General features: G+C 41.1%; 1 long non-coding RNA gene across 1 annotated transcript in view; it reads right to left on the reverse strand.

Moving 5' to 3' along the window:
• Positions 1 to 2,894: 2,894 nt before the first annotated feature.
• Positions 2,895 to 22,117, reverse strand: part of LOC147573169 (uncharacterized) — a 30,202-nt gene continuing 10,979 nt past the window's right edge. The window contains exon 3 of the long non-coding RNA XR_015245495.1: positions 2,895 to 3,008. This is a non-coding gene — a long non-coding RNA (uncharacterized LOC147573169). The remainder of the gene's footprint in view (positions 3,009 to 22,117) is intronic.

Below are 22,117 nucleotides of genomic sequence, written 5' to 3' on the forward strand. Positions count from 1 at the left end.
CCCTCTCTCTGCCCCTCTTGCATTCTATCTCAAAATAAACAAATAAATAAAATTTAAAAAAAGAATAAAAATAATGAGGGGCAGATAAGGCACACCTGGGTGGTTCAGTCAGTTAAGCGTCTGACTCTTGATTTTTGGCTCCGGTCACGATCTCACGGCTCATGACTTCAAGCCCCATGTCGGGCTCTGTGTGGTCAGTTTGGACCCTGCTTGGGATCCTGTCTCTCCCTCTCTCTCTGCCCTTCCCTTTCTCTCTCTCTCTCTCTCAAAAAAAAAAAAAAAAAAATATATATATATATATACATATATGTATACATATATATATGTGTGTGTGTGTGTGTAAGAAAAAAAGAATAAGAATCATGCAATGTGTGCTCTCAATTCACAAGAGAATTCAACTTGAAATCAATAACAGAAAAATAGCTAGAAAATCCTCAAATACTTGGATGTTAAACAACACACTTCCAAATAACACACAGAACAAAGAAGAAATTTCAAGACAAATTAAGAAATATTTTGAAAGCCAGTAAGTATAAAATACTTTGGAAAAGGGAAAAAAAAAGAAATATTTTAAATTAAATGAAAATTAAAATACAATTGATCAAAATTTGTGAGATGCAGTTAAAGCAGTGCTTAGAGGGAAACTTATTGTATTGACTTCATGTATTCAAAAACGTCTACAATCAGTAATCTAGGCTTCCAGTTTAAGAAAAGAAGAGCAAATTAATTCCAAAGCAAGCAGAAGAAAAATAATAAAAATTAGAGCAGAAATCAATGAAACTGAAAATAAGAAATCAATAGAGAAATTCAAGAATCCAAAACTTGCTTCTATGAAAAGATGAAAAGAATTATAAACCTCAAGCCAGGCTAACTAAGGAAACCAGAAGATGCATATTACTAATAGGCAAAATGAAAGAGGAAACACGGCTACAGACACCATGAACATCAAAAGGATAATAAAAAAATGGGGCTCCTGGGTGGCTCAGTCGGCTAAGCATCCGACTTTGGCTCAGGTCATGATCTCACCGTTTGTGAGTTCAAGCCCCACATCGCGCTCTGTGCTGACAGCTCAAAGCCTGGAGCCTGCTTCAGATTCTTTGTCTCCCTCTCTCTCTGCCCCTCCCTTGCTCATGTTCTCTCTCAAAAAAAAAAAACAAAACAAAACAAAACAAAAAAAACATTAAAAATTTTTTAAAAAGATAATAAAAAATATTATAAATAACTCTATGCCCACAAATTTGGTAACTTAGAGGAAATTAACCAATTTCTTCAAAGCACAATCTGCCAAAACTCACACAAGCAGAAACAGAGAACCTGAGTAGGCCTCTAATAAAGAAATTCTATCAACAACAACTTTCCAAAACAAAATTATCAGGCCCATTTCGGGTCAGTGGTGAATTCTACCAGACATTTAAGAAATTATATCAGTTCTCTATAGTCTCTTCAGATGATAGGAGCAGAGGGAATGCTTCCTAAGTAATTCTGTGAGGTCAGTATTATGTTAATGCCAAAACCAGAGAAAGTCTTAACAAGAAAGGAAAACCACAGATATAAAAATCCTCAACAATTCAAATCCAAACAATGTCTAAAAAGAATTATACATCATGACCCAGTGGAATTTATTCCAGTTATCACAAGACTTGTTCAGCATTCAATAATCAATTAAGATAAATCATCACATCAACAGGACCAAGGAAAAAATTTGATCATATTAATAGACGCAAAAGAAAGCATTTCACAAAATTCAACACCCATTCAATTTAAAAAATACTCAGCAAACTAGGAACAGTGAGTAACTTCTTCAACATTACTCACTTTTCTAAGTGGAGACATATAATATACAATCTCTGCCAAAAAGAGAACCTGGAGACAAGACTCTTTAGGAAGATAAGACACTCAAAAACAGCTGTGTATATGGAGAAACTGAAAAAGTCACACAGAGACCCAGGCAGCCTCAGAGAAGACCTTAAACTTTCACCTTGGACTGATCCCTAAGCTCAGATCAAGTCCACCAAAATCAGTGAAGGACTGCCCAGACACAGAGCCAGTCTGCAAGGACAGGGAAAGGTGGCTGTTGTCTCAAATACCTTATTTTCAAAAACAAAAGGGGTACAAAGAAACAAGAGAAGATGGTCTATTCAAAAAATCAATTAGAGGGGCACCTGGGTGGCTCCATCGGTTAAGCATCTGACTCTTGGTTTCAGCTTGGATCATGATCTCATGGTGGGTGGGTTAGAGCGCCACACTGGGCTCCATGTTGACAGCACGGAGCCTGCTTGGGATTCTCTCCCACTCTTTCTCTACCACTTCCCCGCCCCACCAATCTCTCTCAAACTTTAAAAAATAAAGTTGGCAAAAATCATTATGGAAGATTGACAAATGTAAGACTTACTAGACAAAGACTTTAAAACAGTGGTCTTAAATATGCTCAAAGAGCCAAAGAAGTCCCAAAAAGGAAGAGAGAAAGAAAGGGACAGAAAGATTAAAGAAATAATGGCTGAACTCTTCCCAAATATGCAGAAAGGCCTGACTCTATAAATCCAAGAAGCTCAATGAATTAAGAGTGGGATAAACTCAAGAGATCTACAATAAGACACAGTATAATCAAATAAGTTGTCAAAACACAAAAACAGAGAATCCTGGAAACAACAAGAGAGAAGAGACTTGTCATGTGCAAGAGATCCTCAATAAGATTATCAGTCAATTTCTCAACAGAAACCTTGGCGCCAGAAGGCAGTGTGATGACATATTTAAAGTGCTGAAAGAAAAAAAAAAACTATTAACCAAGAATTCTATATCTGGCTAAATTGTTCTTCAAAACTAAGGGAGAGGGGCGCCTGGGTGGCGCAGTCGGTTGAGCGTCCGACTTCAGCCAGGTCACGATCTCGCGGTCCGTGAATTCGAGCACCGCGTCAGGCTCTGGGCTGATGGCTCAGAGCCTGGAGCCTGTTTCCGATTCTGTGTCTCCCTCTCTCTCTGCCCCTCGCCCGTTCATGCTCTGTCTCTCTCTGTCCCAAAAATAAAAATAAAACGTTGAAAAAAATAAAAAATAAAACAAAACTAAGGGAGAAATTAAGACATTCCCAAATAAACAAAAGCTGAAGGAGTCTGTAACCACTAGATCTGTCCTGAAGTAAATGCAAAAGGAAATCCTTCAAGTTGAAAGCAAAGTACACTAGACAGTAACTTGCAGCTATATGAAGATACAGCTGAAGGTAAAGGTAATTACATAAATATAAACATCAGTATTATTCCAAGTTTGGTTTGTAAAATCCCACTTTTTCTATTCTAGAGGATTTAGAAGACATACGTAAAAATAATTATAAACCTGTGTTAGTGTGTACGTGTGTAATTGTGGCATCAATAACAAAATGAAGAGAGAGACAGAGATATACAGAAGTACAATTTTTGTATGCAATTAAGTTGATATCAATACAATTAGATCACTAAACTTTAGATGTTACCTGTAATCTCCATGGTAACTACAAAGAAAACACAGAGACTATACACAAAAGAAAGTAAGAAAGGAATCAAAACATGTCACCACAAAAAAAATCAACCCAACACAAAGGAAGGCCATAATTAAGGAATAAGGAGAATTAAGGGACAAAAAAACTTGTAAGATATACAGTAAGTAAGCCCTACCGGGGCACATGACTGGCTCAGTTGGTTAGGCATCTGACTTGGGCTCAGGTCATGATCTCACCGTTTGTGAGTTCAAGCCCCACATCGGGCTCTGTTCTGACAGCTCAGAGCCTGGAGCCTGCCTCAGATTCTGTGTCTCCCTCTCTCTCTGTCCCTCCCCACTCATGCTCTGTCTCTCTCTCAAAAATAAACATTAAAAAAAAAAAGTAAGCCCTTCTTTATCAGCAATTACAGATTAATCTCCCTAATCACAAGGCACAGATTGGCAGAATGGCTTAAAAAAACAAAACCAGGGGCACGTAGGTGGCTCAGTCGGTTAAGCCTGTGACTCTTGATTCTGGCTCTGGTCATGATCTCACGGTTTGGGAGACTGAGCCCCATGTTCGGGCTCTTTGCTGGCAGCATGGAACCTTCTTGGGATTCTTTCTCTCCTTCTTTCTCTGGCCTCCCTCATTTGCACCCTCTCTCTCTAAATAAAGATTTCAAAACAAAATATTCTAAGTATATCCTTTCAACAAGAAATGCACTTGAGATCTAAAGTCACAAACAGGTTGAATATGAAATGATGGGAAAAGATATCTCCCACAAGCAATAACTGAACGAGAGATGGGTTGACTATACTAACACCAAACAGGATAGACTTTAAGTAAAAAACTATTACAAGATGAGAATCTTTTATCCAGCAAGTCTGTCATTCAAAATATACGAAGACATAAAGGTTTTCCCAAAGAAAAAAACCTGAAGGAATTCATCACCACTAAACCAGCCCTACAAGAGATCCTAAGGGGGACGACTCTGTGAGTGAAATGTTCAAGGAACACAAAGTACCAGAGACATCACTACAAGCATGAAACCTACAGACACCACAATGACTCTAAACCCACATCTTTCCACAATAACACCGAATGTAAATGGACTAAATGCTCCAACCAAAAGACATAGGGTATCAGAATGGATAAAAAAACAAGACCCATCTATTTGCTGTCTACAAGGACTCATTTTAGACCTGAGGACACCTTCAGATTGAAAGTGAGGGGATGGAGAACTATCTATCATGCTACTGGAAGTCAAAAGAAAGCTGGAGTAGCCATACTTATATCAGACAAACTAGACTTTAAATTAAAGGCTGTAACAAGAGATGAAGAAGGGCATTATATAATTACAGGGTCTATACATCAGGAAGAGCTAACAATTATAAATGTCTGTGCGCCAACACAGGATCATTAAAGAAACAAGGGCCCTGAATGATACATTGGATCAGATGGACTTGAAAGATATATTTAGAACTCTGCATCCTAAAGCAACAAAATATACTTTCTTCTCGAGAGCACACGGAACATTCTCCAAGACAGATCACATACTGGGTCACAAAACAGCCCTTCATAAGTATAAAAGAATTGAGATCATACCATGCACACTTTCAGACCACAATGCAATGAAACTTGAAATCAACCACAGGAAAATAGTCTGGAAAACCTCCAGAAGCATGGAGGTTAAAGAACACCCTACAGGGGCGCCTGGGTGGCGCAGTCGGTTAAGCGTCCGACTTCAACCAGGTCACGATCTCGCGGTCCGTGAGTTCGAGCCCCGCGTCGGGCTCTGGGCTGATGGCTCAGAGCCTGGAGCCTGTTTCCGATTCTGTGTCTCCCTCTCTCTCTGCCCCTCCCCCGTTCATGCTCTGTCTCTCTCTGTCCCAAAAATAAATAAACGTTGAAAAAAAATTTAAAAAAAAAAAAAAAAAGAACACCCTACTAAAGAATGAATGGGTCAACCAGGCAATTAGAGAAGAAATTTAAACATCTATGCAAACAAATGAAAATGAAAATACAACAAGCCAAACGCTTTGAGATGCAGCAAAGGCAGTCCTGAGAGGAAAATACATTGCAATCCAGGCCTATCTCAAGAAACAAGAAAAATCCCAAATACAAAATCTAACAGCACACCTAAAGGAAATAGAAGCAGAACAGCAAAGGCACCCCAAACCCAGCAGAAGAAGAGAAATAATAAAGATCAGAGCAGAAATAAACAATATAGAATCTAAAAAAACTGTAGAGCAGATAAATGAAACCAAGAGTTGGTTTTTTGAAAAAATAAACAAAATTGATAAACCTCTAGCCAGGCCTCTCAAAAAGAAAAGGGAGAGGACCCAAATAGATAAAATCATGAATGAAAATGGAATTATTACAACCAATCCCTCAGAAATACAAGCAATTATCAGGGAATACTATGAAAAACTATATGCCAACCAACTGGACAACCTGGAAGAAATGGACAAATTCCTAAGTACCCACCCACTTCTAAAACTCAAGCAGGAAGAAATAGAAAACTTGAACAGACCCATAACCAGTGAAGAAATGGAATCAGTTATCAAAAATCTCCCAACAAATAAGAGTCCAGGACCAGATGGCTTCAAATAGAAAACTTGAACAGACCCATAACCAGTGAAGAAATGGAATCAGTTATCAAAAATCTCCCAACAAATAAGAGTCCAGGACCAGATGGCTTCCCTGGGGAATTCTACCAGACATTTAAAGCAGAGATAATACCTATACTTCTCAAGCTGTTCCAAAAAATAGAAAGGGAAGGAGAACTTCCAGACTCATTCTATGAAGCCAGCATTACTTTAACTCCCAAACTAGACAGAGACCCAGCAAAAAAAGAGAACTACAGGCCAATATCCCTGATGAATATGGATGCAAAAATTCTCAATAAGATACTAGCAAATTGAATTCAACATCATGTAAAAAGAATTATTCACCATGATCAAGTGGGATTCATTCCTGGGTTGCAGGGCTGGTTCAACATTCACAAATCAATCAATGTGATACATCACATTAATAAAAGAAAAGATAAGAATCATATGATCCTGTCAATGAATGCAGAAAAAGCATTTGACAAAATTCAGCATTCTTTCTTAATAAAAACCCTCGAGAAAGTTGGGATAGAAGGAACATACTTAAACATAAAATCCATTTATGAAAAGTCCATAGCTAATATCATCCTCAATGGGGAAAAACTGAGAGCTTTCCCCCTAAGATCAGGAACGTGACAGGGATGTCCACTCTCACTGCTGTTGTTTAACATAGTGTTGGAAGTTCTAGCATCAGCAATCAGACAACAAAAGGAAATCAAAGACATCAAAATTGACAAAGATGAAGTCAAGCTTTCACTTTTTCCACATGGCGTGATATTATACACGGAAAACCCAAGAGACTCCACCAAAAGTCTGCTAGAACTGATACATGAATTCAGCAAAGTCGCAGGATACAAAATTAATGTACAGAAATCAGTTGCATTCTTATACACTAATAATGAAGCAAAAGAAAGACAAATAAAGAAACTGATCCCATTCACAATTGTACCAAGAATAATAAATACCTAGGAATAAAAAAGATCTGTATGCTGAAAACTATAGAAAGCTTATGAAGGAAATTGAAGAAGATATAAAGAAATGGAAAAATATTCTGTGCTCATGGATTGGAAGAATAAATATTGTTAAAATGTCAATACTACCCAAAGCTATCTACACATTCAACGCAATCCCAATCAAAATTGCACCAGCATTCTTCTCAAAGCTAGAACAAGCAATCCTAAAATTTGTATGGAACCACAAAAGACCCTGAATAGCCAAAGTAATTTTGAAGAAGAAGACCAAAGCAGGAGGCATCACAATCCCAGACTTTAGCCTCTACTACAAAGCTGTAATCATCAAGACAGCATGGTATTGGTACAAAAACAGACACATAGACCAATGGAATACAGACTCCAGAATTGGACCCACAAAAGTATTGCCAACTAATCTTTGACAAAGCAGGAAAGAATATCCAATGGAAAAAAGGCAGTCTCTTTAACAAATGGTGCTGGGAGAACTGGACAGCAACATGCAGAATGTTGAAACTAGACCACTTTCTCACACCATTCAAAAAAATAAACTCAAAATGGATAAAGGACCTGAATGTGAGACAGGAAACCATCAAAACCCTAGAGGAGAAAGCAGGAAAAGACCTCTCTGACCTCAGCCGCAGCAATTTCTTGACACATCTCCAAAGGCAAGGGAATTAAAAGCAAAAATGAACTATTGGGACCTCATGAAGATAAAAAGCTTCTGCACTGCAAAAGGAAACAATCAACAAAACTAAAAGGCAACCGACGGAATGGGAAAAGACATTTGCAAATGACATATCAAACAAAGGGCTAGTATCCAAAATCTATAAAGAACTCACCAAACTCCACACCCGAAAAACAAATAATCCAGTGAAGAAATGGGTAGAAAGTATGAATAGACACTTATTTCTCTAAAGAAGACACCCAGATGGCAAACAGGCACATGAAAAGATGCTCAACGTCACTCCTCATCAGGGAAATACAAATCAAAACCACACTGAGATATCACCTCACGCCAGTCAGAGTGGCTAAAATGAATAAATCAGAAGACAACAGATGCTGGCGAGGATGTGGAGAAACGGGAACGCTCTGGCACTGTTGGTGGGAATTCAAACTGGTGCAGCGGCTCTGGAAAACAGGGTGGAGGTTCCTCAAAAAATTAAAAATAGATCTACCCTATGACCTAGTGATAGCACTGCTAGGAATTGACCCAAGGGATACAGGAGTGCTGATGCAGAGGGGCACTTGTACCCCAGTGTTTATAGCAGCACTTTGAACAATAGACAAATTATGGAAAGAGCCTAAATGTCCATCAAGTGATGAATGGATAAAGAAATTGTGGTTTATATACACAATGGAATACTACTTGGCAATGAAAAACAATGAAATACGGCCTTTTGTCACAACGTGGATGGAACTGGAGAGTGTTATGCTAAGTGCAATAAGTCATACAGAGAAAGATACCATATGTTTTCACTCTTATGTGGATCCTGAGAAACTTAACAGAAGACCATGGGGGAGGGGAAGGGGAAATAAAAAAGTTAGAGAGGGAGGGAGCCAAATCATAAGAGACTCTTAAAAACTGAGAATAAACTGAGGGCTGATGGGGGGTGGAAGGGAGGGGAAAGTGGGTGATGCGCACTGAGGAGGGCACCTGTTGGGATGAGCACTGGATGCTGTATGGAAACCAATTTGACAATAAATTTCATAAAAAAAAAAAACTATTACAAGAAAAAACTATTACAAGAAATAAAGGGGCGCCGGGGTGGCTCAGTGCGTTAAGCATCCGACTTTGGCTCAGGTCATGATCTCGCAATTTGTGAGTTTGAGCCCCACGTCGGGTTCTGTGCTGACAGCTCGGAGCCTGAAGCCTGCTTCAGATTCTGTGTCTCTCCATCTCTCGGCCTCTCCCCTGCTCATGCTCTGTGTCTCTCTGTCTCTCAATAATAAGTAAATGTTAAAAAAAAAAAAAAAAGACATTATATGACAGTCACTTCCCCAAGAAGATGTAACAATTTTAAACAGGCATGCACCATACACGAGAGCCCCTAAATATATGAAGCCAAAATTGAGAGAATTCAAGAGAAAAATCGCTCTAGAGAATAACAGTCGGGAGATTTCAATACCCCCACTTTCAATAATGGACAGAACGACCAAACAGAAGCTCACTGTGGAAACAGTAAGAGAAGAATACTACAGACCAATTAGATCTAAGAGGGATCTACAGACCAAACCACTCCACCCCTAAACAGTCAAATACACATTTTTCTCAAGTGCACACAGAGACTTTCTCCAGGACAGCCCACATGTTAGACCACAAGAAAAGTCTTAAAAAGTATAAAAAGGCTGAAAGTATCTTTTCCAATGGAATGAAACTAGAAAACAAAGGCAGAAGAAAACTGGAAAATCTCCAAATGTTTTAAAGTTAAATAACATGGCCTCAAACAACTACTGAGTAGAGAAGAAATCACAAAGAAAATTAGAAAATACCTTGAGACAAATAAAAATGAGAAAACAACATACCAAAACTTGGCAGTGCAGCAAAAGCAGTGCTAGAGGGAAATTTATGGCTGTAAAGGTTTACTTTTATTTATTTATTTATTTATTTATTTATTTTTCAATATATTTATTTATTTTTGAGAGAGAGAGAGAGAGAGAGAGAGCGTGCGTGTGCACAAGCAGGGGAGGGACAGGGAGACAGGGAGACACAGAATCCTAAGCAGGCTCCAGGCTCCGAGCTGTCAGCCCGACGTGGGGCTCGAACTCATGAACCGTGAGATCATGACCTAAGCCAAAGTCAGACGCTCAACTGACTGAGTCACCCAGGGGCCCCAAGGTTTACTTTTAAAAAAGAAGAAAAATTTCAAAGCAGTAGCCTAACTTTACACCTTAAGGAAATAAAAGAAGTAAAGGAAACTAAATCCAAAGCTAGCAGGAAGAAGGAAATAGAGTACAGCGGCCACAGAGAACAGAAAAACAATAGAGATCAAGTGCATTTCTGTACATTAACAATGAGCAATCCTAAAAGGAAATTAAGAAAACAATTCCATTCACAATCAAAAAAATTAAAATACTTGAGAATAAACAACCAAGGAGGTGAAAGATGTGCACCAAAAAGTACAAATCAATCCAGAAAGGAATTAGAGAATACATACATAAATGGAAAGACACTGTGTTTTCATGGACTGGAAGACTTAACACGAAGATGTGACCTACAGATTCACGCAATCCCTACCAAAATCTCAATAATGCTTTTCAGAAAAACAGAAAACTCTATCTTAAAATTCGTATGGAATCTCAAGGAACTCCTAAATAGTCAAAAACAATCTTGAAAAAGAAGGATAAAGTTGGAGGTCTCATACTTCCTGACTGTGAAACTTGGTACAAAGCTGAAGGAATCAAAACACTGTAGTAGCTCAGTTGGTTAAGCATCCGACTCTTGGGTTTCGGCTCAGGTCATGATCTCACAGGTTTATGGGATCAAGACCCACATCGTGCTGCTTGGGATTCTCTCTCTCTCCCTCTCTTTCTGCCCCTCCCCTGCTCGTGCTCTATCAAAATAAATTAAAAAGCTTTAAAACAACAACAGTGTAATAGTAGCCTAAAGACAGACATACAGACCAATGGAATAGAATAGCCCAGAAACAAACCCCCACGTACAAGGTCAAATGGTTTTCTATAACAGTGCCAAGACCAATCAATGGAGAAAAGACTGTCTTTTCAACAAATGGTACTGGGGAAACTAGATATCCACACATAAAAGAATGAAGTTAGACCCCTGCCTCATTCTGTAACAAAAATTAAGTCAAAACTCTAGACCTAAATGTAAGACAGAACCTTAAAACTCTCAGAAGTATACATAAGGAAAAAGATGCACACTGGATTTGGCAGTGATTTCTTACCTATGACACCAAAATCACCAAAGAAAGAAAATAGAGATAACTGGACTTAATCAGACATAACAACTTTTGTGCTCCAAAGGACACTAACAAGAATATGAAAAGACAACCCACAGAGTGGGAGAAAATATTTGAAAATCATTTATCTAATTGGGATCTGGGATTCAGAATACATAAAGAATTCTTACAACTCAACAACAAAAGCAAACAACCCAATCAAAAAATGGGAAAGAACAAACATATGGCCAACTAATCTTTGACAGAGCAGGAAAGAATATCCAATGGAAGACAGTCTCTTCAGCAAGTGGTGCTGGGAAAACTGGACAGCGACATGCAGAAGAATGAACCTGGACCACTTTCTTATACCAGACACAAAAATAACCTCAAAATGGATGAAAGACCTAAATGTAAGACAGGAAGCCATCAAAATCCTTGAGGAGAAAGCAGGCAAAAACCTCTTTGACCTTGGCTGCAGCAACTTCTAACTCAACACATCTCCAGAGGCAAGGGAAACAAAAGCAAAAATGAACTACTGGGACCTCATCAAAATAAAAAGCTTCTGCACAGTGAAGGAAACAATCAGCAAAACTAAAAGGCAACTGATGGGATGGGAGAAGATATTTGCAAATGACATATCAGATAAAGGGTTAGTATACAAAATCTGTAAAGCACTTATCAAACTCAACACCCAAAAAACAAACAATCCAGTGAAGAAATGGGTAAAAGACATGAATAGACACTTCTCCAAAGAAGACATCCAGATGGCCAACTGACACATGAAAAAATGCTCAACATCACTCATCATCAGAGAAATACAAATCAAAACCACAATGAGATACTGCCTCACACCTGTCAGAATTAACATTAACAACTCAGGCAACAACAGATGTTGGCACGGATGTGGAGAAAGAGGATCTCTTTTGCAATGTTGGTGGGAATGCAAGCTGGTGTAGCCACTCGGGAAAACAGTATGGAGATTCCTCAAAAAACTAAAAACAGAACTACCCTACGACCCAGCAGTGGCACTACTAGGCATTTACCCATGGGATACAGGTGTGCTGTTTTGAAGGGGCACATGTACCCCAATATTTATAGCAGCACTATCAACAATAGCCAAAGTATGGAAAGAGCCCAAATGTCCACTGATGGATGAATGGATAAAGAAGATGGGGTATATATACACAATGGAGCATTACTCGGCAATCAAAAGAATGAAATCTCACGGGGCGCCTGGATGGCTCAGTGGGTTAAACGTCTGACTTTGGCTCAGGTCATGATCTCGCAGTTTTTGAGTTCGGGCCCCGTGTCGGGCTCTGTGCTGACAGCTCAGAGCCTGGAGCCTGCCTCGGATTCTGTCTCCCTCTCTCTCTGCCCCTCCCCCACTTGTGCTCTGTCTCTTTCGAAAATGAATAAATGTAAAAAAAAATTTTTTTTAAAGAATGAAATCTTGCCATTTGCAACGACGTGGATGGAACTAGAGGGTATTATGCTAAGTGAAATTAGTCAGAGAAAGACAAATATCATATGACTTCACTCCTATGAGGACTTTAAGAGACAAAACAGATGAACACAAGGGAAGGGAAGCAAAAATAAAAACAGGGAGGGGGACAAAACATAAGAGACTCTTAAATATGGAAAACAGAGGGTTACTGGAGGGGTTGTGAGAGGGGGGATGGGCTAAATGGGTAAAGGGCATTAAGGAATCTGAAATCACTGTTGCACTATATGCTAACTAACTTGGATGTAAAACAAACAAACAAACAAACAAACAAAACTTGGGAACATGACGTTCAGCTCCTGACTGGTCTCCTGTTTCAGGTCTTACACTTTGCTGTCCATTCTGTTCTGTGCTCTGAGAACAATGGTGATAAAATACTAATATAATCAAAAAAGAAAAAGAAACTATGAGCTACCACTATGCATCTGTTAGAATCTCAGTATTATTTAAAAAAACAGAAAATTGTAAGTGTTTATGAGTATGTGGAGAAACTGGAACCCTCTGCACTGCTGATAGGAATGCAAAATGGCACAGCCACAGCGGAAAACAGTATGGAGGTTCCTCACAAAATTAAACCTAGAGTTAGCATATGATCCAGTCACTGCACTTCTAGGTATGGACTCAAAAGAAGTGAAAGCAGGCACTCAGATGGTTGCACACCCCTGTTCACAGAAGCATTATTCCCAAGAGCCAAAATGTGAAAGCAACCCAAATTTTCACTGACAGATGCATGGGTACGCAAAATACATACAACGGAGTGTTATTCTGCCTTAAAAGGGCAGGCAATTTTAACACCTACTACAACATGGACGAGCTTTGCAGGCATGATGCTAAGCGAAAAAACCTGACACAAAAGGACAACTATTTGCATGACTCTACGTATAAAGGGTACCTAGAACAGTCAAATTCAGAGACGGCAAGTAGAATGGTGGTTGCCAGGAACTGGGGAGGGGAAAATGGGGAGTTCTTGTTTAAAGGGTATGGTTTTTCAGCTGCTAATGATGAAAACTTCTAGAGATGGGCAGTGTGTGGATAGTGGTGATGGTTACACAACAGTATAAATGCATTTAATACTACTGAATTATACACCTTAAAAATGGTTACAATGGGGGGCGCCTGGGTGGCGCAGTCGGTTAAGCGTCCGACTTCAGCCAGGTCACGATCTCGCGGTCCGGGAGTTCGAGCCCCGCGTCGGGCTCTGGGCTGATGGCTCGGAGCCTGGAGCCTGTTTCCGATTCTGTGTCTCCCTCTCTCTCTCTGCCCCTCCCCCATTCGTGCTCTGTCTCTCTCTGTCCCAAAAATAAATAAACGTTGAAAAAAAAAATTTAAAAAAAAAATGGTTACAATGGTCATTTTTATATTATGTATATTTTATCACAATAAAAAATACAGTGAACAGCATACTTAATGGTAAGACTCCGGATGCTTTTTCTTTTAATGTTTATTCACTCTGAGAGAGAAAGAGAAAGAGCATGTGCATGCGTGAAAGAGAAGGGGAGGGGCAGGGAGAGAATCCCAAGCAGGCTCCATGCCACCAGCAAAGAGCCCGAAGTGGGGTTTGATCCCACAAACTGTGAGACCATGACCTGACCCGAAATCAAGAGCCAATGCTCAACCAAATGAGCCACCCAGGCACACCAACACTAGATGCTTTCCCACTAAAATCAGGAACAAGGCAAGGATGTCTACTCTCACAACTCCTATGCATCAATGTACTGAAGTCCTAGCTAACATGACCAAAACAGAAAAAAAAAAAAAAAAGGAGACAAAAGTTATACAGATTAAGAAGAAATAAAGCAGTCTTTGTGTATATATTACATAATTGTCTATATACAAAATCCCAAAGAATCAACAACAAAAAACCCCTCCTAGAATAAACAAATGGCTATAGCAAGGTTGGAGGATACAAGGTGACTATACACATGTCAACTGTTTTCTGATACGGGAGTCCGTTTTCTGAGGTTTCAGTTACCTGTCACCTGGAAGTAGACGATCTTCCTTCTGACAATGTGTCAGAGGTCTAACACTACGTTACACTGCCTATGTGACTCACCTCACTTCATGTCACCTCACAGGCACTTTATCACCTCACGTTATCACAGGAAGGGTAACAGTACAATAAGATATTTTGAGAGAGATCACATTCAAGTAACTTTTATTACAGTATACTATTATACTTGTTGTATTGTTGCTGTTATTCTCTTACTTGTCTAATTTATAAATTAAACTTTATCATAGGTATGTCTATATAGGAAAAAACATAGCATATGTAGGGGTTCAGTACTATATGTGGTTTCAGACACCCACTGGGGGTCTTGAAATGTATCCCCCACAGATAAAGGGGTCCAATGTATACTAGGCAATGGGATCTCTGGTTTCCAGTTCCACATTTAAGGAGCCTGGAAGTTGCCACCCCATCCTACCAAGCAGTAAAAAGCTGACTTAAAATCAATTCTTTTTGGAACCTTAAGAGAGGGGAGGACACAGGGCAAAGTGCTGCCAGCAATGTTGGAGACAGAAACAGATGAATTCGGGAAACTTAAACGTGCATTACTAAGTGAAAGAAGCTAATGTGAAATGGCTACACACTACACGATCCCAACTATGTATGTGAGTTCTATAGAAATAATAAAAAGATGGGTGGTTGCCAGTGGCTCAAGGAAGGAGGGAAGGATGAACAGGTAGAGCACAGGAGATTTTTAGGGCTCTGTTTTTTTTTTAGGGCATTGTCAAGTATTCTGTAGGATACTGTAATGATGGATACCTATCATTATATATTTGTCAAAACCCAGAGAATGTGTAACAGCAGGGTGAACCCTAACATAAACCATGGACTTAGTTAATTAACAATTCACCAATACCGGCTCATCCACTCTAACTAACGTAGTAGTAGCACACTAACATGGGATGTCAAAATTAGGGGAAAGTACGGTAGGGGAGAATGAGCGGGTATGTGGAAACTCTACTTTCAGGTCAATTTCTCTATAAACCTAAATCTGCTCTAAAAAATATAGCTTATTAATTTTTCAAAACTAAAAGTAGGTAAGATTGACTTCTGGCATGACAACATGAAGACTTATGCTGACCTGCTCCCCAGTAAAACTGAAGAAAACCATAAAAACAACCCTCTAAGGTGTCTGGAAATGGTCCTGAGGGTGAACAGCAGCTACGAAACATCCATTTGTTTCAAATACCACCAGTCTGTGGTGTTGGAACCAAGACTGCTCCCTTCTTCCCCCAACCCAGCTCAGCAAGTGGAGACCTCACTCCCTCTCCAGACCACTCTCATCAAGAACACAGCACCAAGCCAGAGGGCTTTCTGCCCCAGAACAAGACCTCAGAGTTTCTCATTCAGGCCCCAGCAGCCTGGTCCTGAGGCTAAGTCTCAGATGAATGCAGTTAAGAGAGGGGCTCCCTTCTGCCAAGCCCCCAACTCATGGAAGGGAGACTCTATCTTGGGCAGGATGTTTTAAGAGTTCTGGGGCCCTGATCATCCTCATCTTGGCCTGTGATGTAGGAGATCCATGCCACGAGACCCTGATGGGACCTCCGGCTGCTGCATCCCTGCCCCCACTGCCCTACACTGAGATGGGGGATGTCACTTAAAGAACAGCTTACCAGTGGCCTACCCAGCTCCATAGTCCTGGCTTAGAGATTTTTACCTAGGGTACAAACAGGCCAAAAAGCATCAGCTCCTAAATTCCTTCTCAGGAATTGACATCATCGGCATCAGTGGGTGAAGAAGTTCAAGCGCAAAGGGGCTCTCAAGAACAGTGGAGGTTGTGGGGCGCCTGGGTGGCGCAGTCGGTTAAGCGTCCGACTTCAGCCAGGTCACGATCTCGCGGTCCGGGAGTTCGAGCCCGGCGTCGGGCTCTGGGCTGATGGCTCAGAGCCTGGAGCCTGTTTCTGATTCTGTGTCTCCCTCTCTCTCTCTGCCCCTCCCCCGTTCATGCTCTGTCTCTCTCTGTCCCAAAAATAAATAATCGTTGAAAAAAAAAAAAAATTTATAAAAAAAAAAAAAAAAAAAAGAACAGTGGAGGTTGTGATGAAAGGCAGCCGGTGGGGGTGGCGCCTGGGTGGCTCAGTCAGTTGAGCATCCGACTCTTGATCTCAGTTCAGGTCGTGATCTTGAGGTTCGTGAGATGGAGCCCCCCATTGGACTCTGTGCTGACAGCGTGAAGCCTGCTTGGGATTCTCCGTCTCTCCCTCTCTCTGCCTTTCCCCCGTGTGTTCTCTCACACACGCTCAAAATAAATAAAACTTAAAAAAATATAAAGAAAAAAGATAAAGCCTAAACCACAGGCAAGCTAGTTTATAAGAGACAACAAGGAAATAACACAAGTGGGGAGGATCTTTCCTGGGGTCAGAAGAAATGTGAAACAGTGACTTCAGAAACTATTCCATCAATGGAGCCAGAATTTAATAGGATTAGTTTATGGAACAATTTATGTATCCTAGCTGCGCTCCTGTCACTGGTACACAGTGGCAACAACATGCCTGGTGACCTAAACAACAATGGCCCGCAAGACAGAAATGGGCCTGACAGGAGATAGGTGCCCATCCAGGTCCAGGCATCATGGGACAAGCTGAACTCACCTTCAGTGAGGAGCAGCAATGACAGAAAAACAATTAACTACAGTAAGCAGATGAGAGAAAGTTTTCTGCAGGAGGCAAGTAAAGGAGGGGAGTCAGCCTGGAAAGAGGAGGTTTTATTGAAATGGGTCAAGCCAACCCAGCAAATAATGTGAAATAATGCAAGGACCAGCACTGGGAAAGGTCTGGCATTCTGACCCAACAGAGCCTCTCAACTATCTTAATACAGATGGAGGCTAAGCGGCCACAGAACAATGGCTTTCCATCCTGGCTGCTGAGGCTCCGGGGCACACCTATGGGAACTGTGTGACCCTCCAAACCCATGGAAGTTCTCCAGGGGCACCTGTAATTTGTATCAACGCACTGTGCCACCTTCATCCCAGAATGGGTCAGAATAAGCCATACCCCGTAGCACTGCTAGCAGGTACAAGAACTATTGTACATACCGTTTGTGTGCTCCCTATAGAGGGAGGTGAGCCCTGTTACACAACACACAGTATCGACCAGTATCACTACAAGCCTATAAGCTGACATGGGGTAGCTGGTTTTGTTCCCAATTAACTTGGATCAAAGAATAACCGGGGCGCCTGGGTGGCTTGGTCGGTTGAGTGTCCGACTTCGGCTCAGGTCATGATCTCACGGTCCGTGAGTTGGAGCCCCGCGTTGGGCTCTGGGCTGACAGCTCCGAGCCTGGAGCCTGTTTCGGATTCTGTGTCTCCCTCTCTCTCTGCCCCTCCCCTGTTCATGCTCTGTCTCTCTCTGTCTCAGAAATAAATAAATGTTAAAAAATAAAAAAATAAAAAAAAAAAAGAATAACCAAGTCAGGGTCAATTATAATGGCCTGCCCATAACACGACCTGGTATACAGGCAAGGGTCAATTCTGTTGGGACGACAAAGCCAACACCTCTGTAATTTATACTGATTTTTTCTGTAATGAAACCGAACTGCACCCAAGATCACACTACAATATGGCGTAAGACTTGTGGTGCTGGGAATATTCAACTACCTCATGTAAGTAGGCCTATGGTAGTACTGATATTAAAGATCACGTTTACTGGGAGACTGCGTTAAAGCCTTCTTAGGACTTGTGGGAAATGGCTGGCCTGGGGAAGACCTGGATCTAGCTAACCTTCAGCTGATTTCTATGCTAAATAGTTCTGCACAAGTTTATCATAAAGTACAAACAGCAAAAATTCAACACAAAACCTGCTTTGTTTTTAGTTCCATAAGCCACAGCACTAACCTTTTCACAAATATAAGAGTTCAACGAATACATGCTGGCCAGAACACACACACACACACAAACACACTCCTTTCCTTAAACCATCTGTTGCCAAAAATATTCTCGATCCAAGAACTTAATATCCAAATAGCGAAAGCATTTTGACTATTCATTTACCCCCTACTCTGTTCTGTGTGCCTAAGGGACACCTAGAGACTCTCTGAGCACAAACAGGAGACGTGGGTAAACCAAAGGAACAGCTTTGGCACAAGAGCCTTCTTTGATCAAAGGGCGCTGTAATTAGCCTGATGACTTCTCACCTGGCAAATTCCATTAACAGGCATGTTTAGCCTTGTTGTCATTTAAGGGAGCAAATGCTCAGAGCAGGACTTTCAGGTGAAGAGTACGACATCCAGGATGGCTTCCTGTGGCCCAGGTACCACTGAGGAACAGCCGAAGCCATCCCTGACAATGGCACTCGATTACTCCCAAATCACACCTCTTTGGGGGGCTCCTTTGTTTCCTTTCTCATCTATCCTTTCCTTTTCTTTTCTATGTTACACTTAAAAAAATTTTTTTTAACTTTTATTTATTTTTGAGAGACAGAGAGAGACGAAGCACGAGAAGGGGAGAGGCAAAGAGAAAGAGAGGGAAACACAGAATCCGAAACAGGCTCCAGGCTCTGAGCTGTCAGCAGAGCCTGATACAGGGCATGAACTCACAAACCATGACATCATGACCTGAGGTGAAGTCGGATGCCTAACCGACTGGGCAACCCAGGCATCCCTCTATGTTACACTGAATAGAGACCTTGCTTAGGCCAACAAGTGTCACAAAAATAGTTGCAACCACCTACTGTATAATCTTATAAGGGACACCTAGCCATACTCCTCAATGGCAGATGACTGGTTTTTGACCACAGTTCCAGACATCTCAGGGGGCACAAGTGGAGAATCTTACAAAAGACATCAATAGTGAAAATTCATTTCAGTACTTCAGGATACCAGGATACAGAGACATTTCTTCTCAGGAGGGTCCAACTGCCCTGGGTATTGGGGTGGGGAAGTTACAGAGGAGATTCCTGATCTCTACCTCTGGGTATCAGAACATCTGGGGAGTTGAGAATACTGAAGTGTCTCCAAATTCAAACAAGCTGCATCAATAGGCCCTGAATTAGTTGAGTTAAGCTTGTCACAAATACCAAATCCTCAGCAGGACTAAGCTCACACCCTTCCACTTTTGAGTATCATCACTCCCCATCATGACTCCCCACCAGGTCCCTTTCAAGCAGCAAGGCTAGGAGCAGAAGAGCCTCCCGGTCCTCCAGCTCTGCTCTCTGAGCACATGGGCAACAGACCACAAGTAGGTGACAATTCCACTGGCCCATGTGAACAAGGAGGCAGACAGAACCAAGTTCACTGTGGTGTTATTTGTAACAGCACAAAAGGAACACACCCACACCCAAGAGCCACCTACACACACTGAGGGTAGAATTAGGCCTGGAACTACCTTGGGCCCGCTCCCAGCCAGCCCAGGTACACAGCCACTCAGCACACTCACAAAGGGGCAGCAGCGGGAGGCTCCGCTTGAGGACCGCCAAGCAGGAGGTCACTGGGTAACCAATTCCCTGTCCTGCTGCCACCCCACCTCCCATCACTTCATATCACCACCCCAAGTATTTATGAAACAATAAACTGTGGAAGATGCCACGCTCTGTACAAAGTTCTACTCTCCCCTAAGACATGTAGTTAGAAAAATAAAACCATTAATCATTTCTGTTACGTAAGATCAAAATTAAATGTATTTGGGGAAAAGGCAAAAACAGTGTTTGACAGAGGTGAACATAAAGTACCGATAAGAATCTTGCGAGCAGGGGCGCCTGGGTGGCTCAGTTGGTTGGTTAAGCATCCGACTACTCATTTTGGCTCAGGTCATGATACCCACGGTTCAAGGGATCACATACCACGTAGGGCTCTGTGCTGACAGCACAGAGCCTTGTTGGGATTCTCTCTCTCTCTCAATCTCTCTGCCCCTCCACTGCTTGCCCTCTCTCTCTCAAAATAAATAAACCCAAATTAAAAAAAATTCTAGGGGCGCCTGGGTGGCTCAGTCAGTTGAGCGTCCGACTTCAGCTCAGGTCATGATCTCACAGCTCGTGAGTTCAAGCCCCGCGTCGGGCTCTGTGCTGACAGCTCACAGCCTGGATCCTGATTCAGATCTGTGTCTCCCTCCCTCTCTGCCCCTAACCCACTCGCATTCTGTCTGTGTCCCTCAAAAGTAAGTAAACATTAAAAAATAAAAAGTTGAAAAAAAAATTCTACAAGAATCCTGTGAGCAGACTGTGTAAAGAGAATCAGATTTCACTCTGGAGGATGAAGGAGAAGCGTTAGAGGATCTGAATGTAGACAGCGAATCCAATTACTGGCTGGTGGAGGTGAATGTTAGTTGTTTCAACGAGGTTCGGAAAGGCTAATCAGACAATTATTATATAGCAAAAGCAAAAACATACCTGAAGATCTACCCTAAAACAGAAGGTTTTAATGAGAAAGTTCTATCAAAGTGTCAAGGAACAGATTATTCTCACTTTATATGAACTGACCCATAGTGTAGAAATAATAGAAAACCACACAGATCATTACAAAGTAATTATAACCCCGAAATAAACACTACTGGTAACACAAAATAAAAACCAAAGGCCAACCTAAGTGAACACAGACGCAAAACATTCTTTCAAAAATTGTATGCACAACTCGAACTAGGAATGTATGAGAAGATCAATACATGTGCTCTGAAAATGGCGGTCGTGGTAGTGGCAGCATAAATTCTGCATCTTCCCAAATCCCCACGTAACAGAGAGCAACTAGATCTCAAAGACCCATCTCCTGAAATAACATTTACAGCAAAACCAGGTGACAAAATATCCGCAAGGCCCTAAAAGGCAGGCAATTTATTTTGCACGCCTACAATACAGGAGGTAGAGTACAGGTAGGTATATAGTACCTACGTGAGAGAAAGTAGAGGGAAGTAACAGGGGAGACAGACCTGAAGTAATGAAAAATCCACACAACAGGTACCCATTTGAAAGCACAGTGAGCTATTTTTGAGAATGGTGCTACACGTGGGAAGGATTCTTCCTATTCCAATAACAAGGAGTGCAAGGGGCCAGTGGAAGACCTAAAGGGGTCTAGCCTCTGAATCCTCGAACTGACCGACCAGGGCTTCTGTCCAAGAAGGGCCCCACACTAAGAGACGGCTCGCAGTGGAGTAAAAGTGTGTGGGAAAGAGACTGCAAAAATGAAGAAAAGAAAGGGAAGGATAAAAGCGGGACAAGTACACAGAGCCAGGAAATCTCAGAAAGCAAGTCACTGTATTTAACACCTGGACAAACACAGCAGAAGAGGGGCTCCGAAAAGATGCAAGAGTAATCTGAAACAAGCCTCCGTCTACAAGTTCAGGAAAACGAAATTCACCAAAAAAATAAGCAAGTCTCACGACGTGAAATACCCTACGTTACTATATGAAAAAAGAAAATGAAGAGAAGAAAATATCTCTACAAATAATAAAAGTCCTCCAGGAAGAAATGCTCAAAAAACAGATCAAAGTGGTAACGCACTGTTTCAGAACAAGTTTAAAATCATACAAGACATGAAAGAACGTCACAACTCAGAACTTTAAAAATTCAGAAATGAGGAGACAATTTAAGAATTAGAAATCAAGCACTGGGTGTTGTATGGAAACCAATTTGACAATAAATTTCATATATTAAAAAAAAAAGAATTAGAAATCAAAGGCAGTCATTTCAGAAATAAACACTAAAGTAGAAGGAATATAAGGGTAAACACAATAAAAGCGACTCTAAGAGGAACAGTAAGCAA

The sequence above is a fragment of the Puma concolor genome, chromosome E3, assembly GCF_028749965.1.
Source record: "Puma concolor isolate L17-30 chromosome E3, mPumCon1.1.hap2, whole genome shotgun sequence".
Classification (NCBI taxonomy): domain Eukaryota; kingdom Metazoa; phylum Chordata; class Mammalia; order Carnivora; family Felidae; genus Puma; species Puma concolor.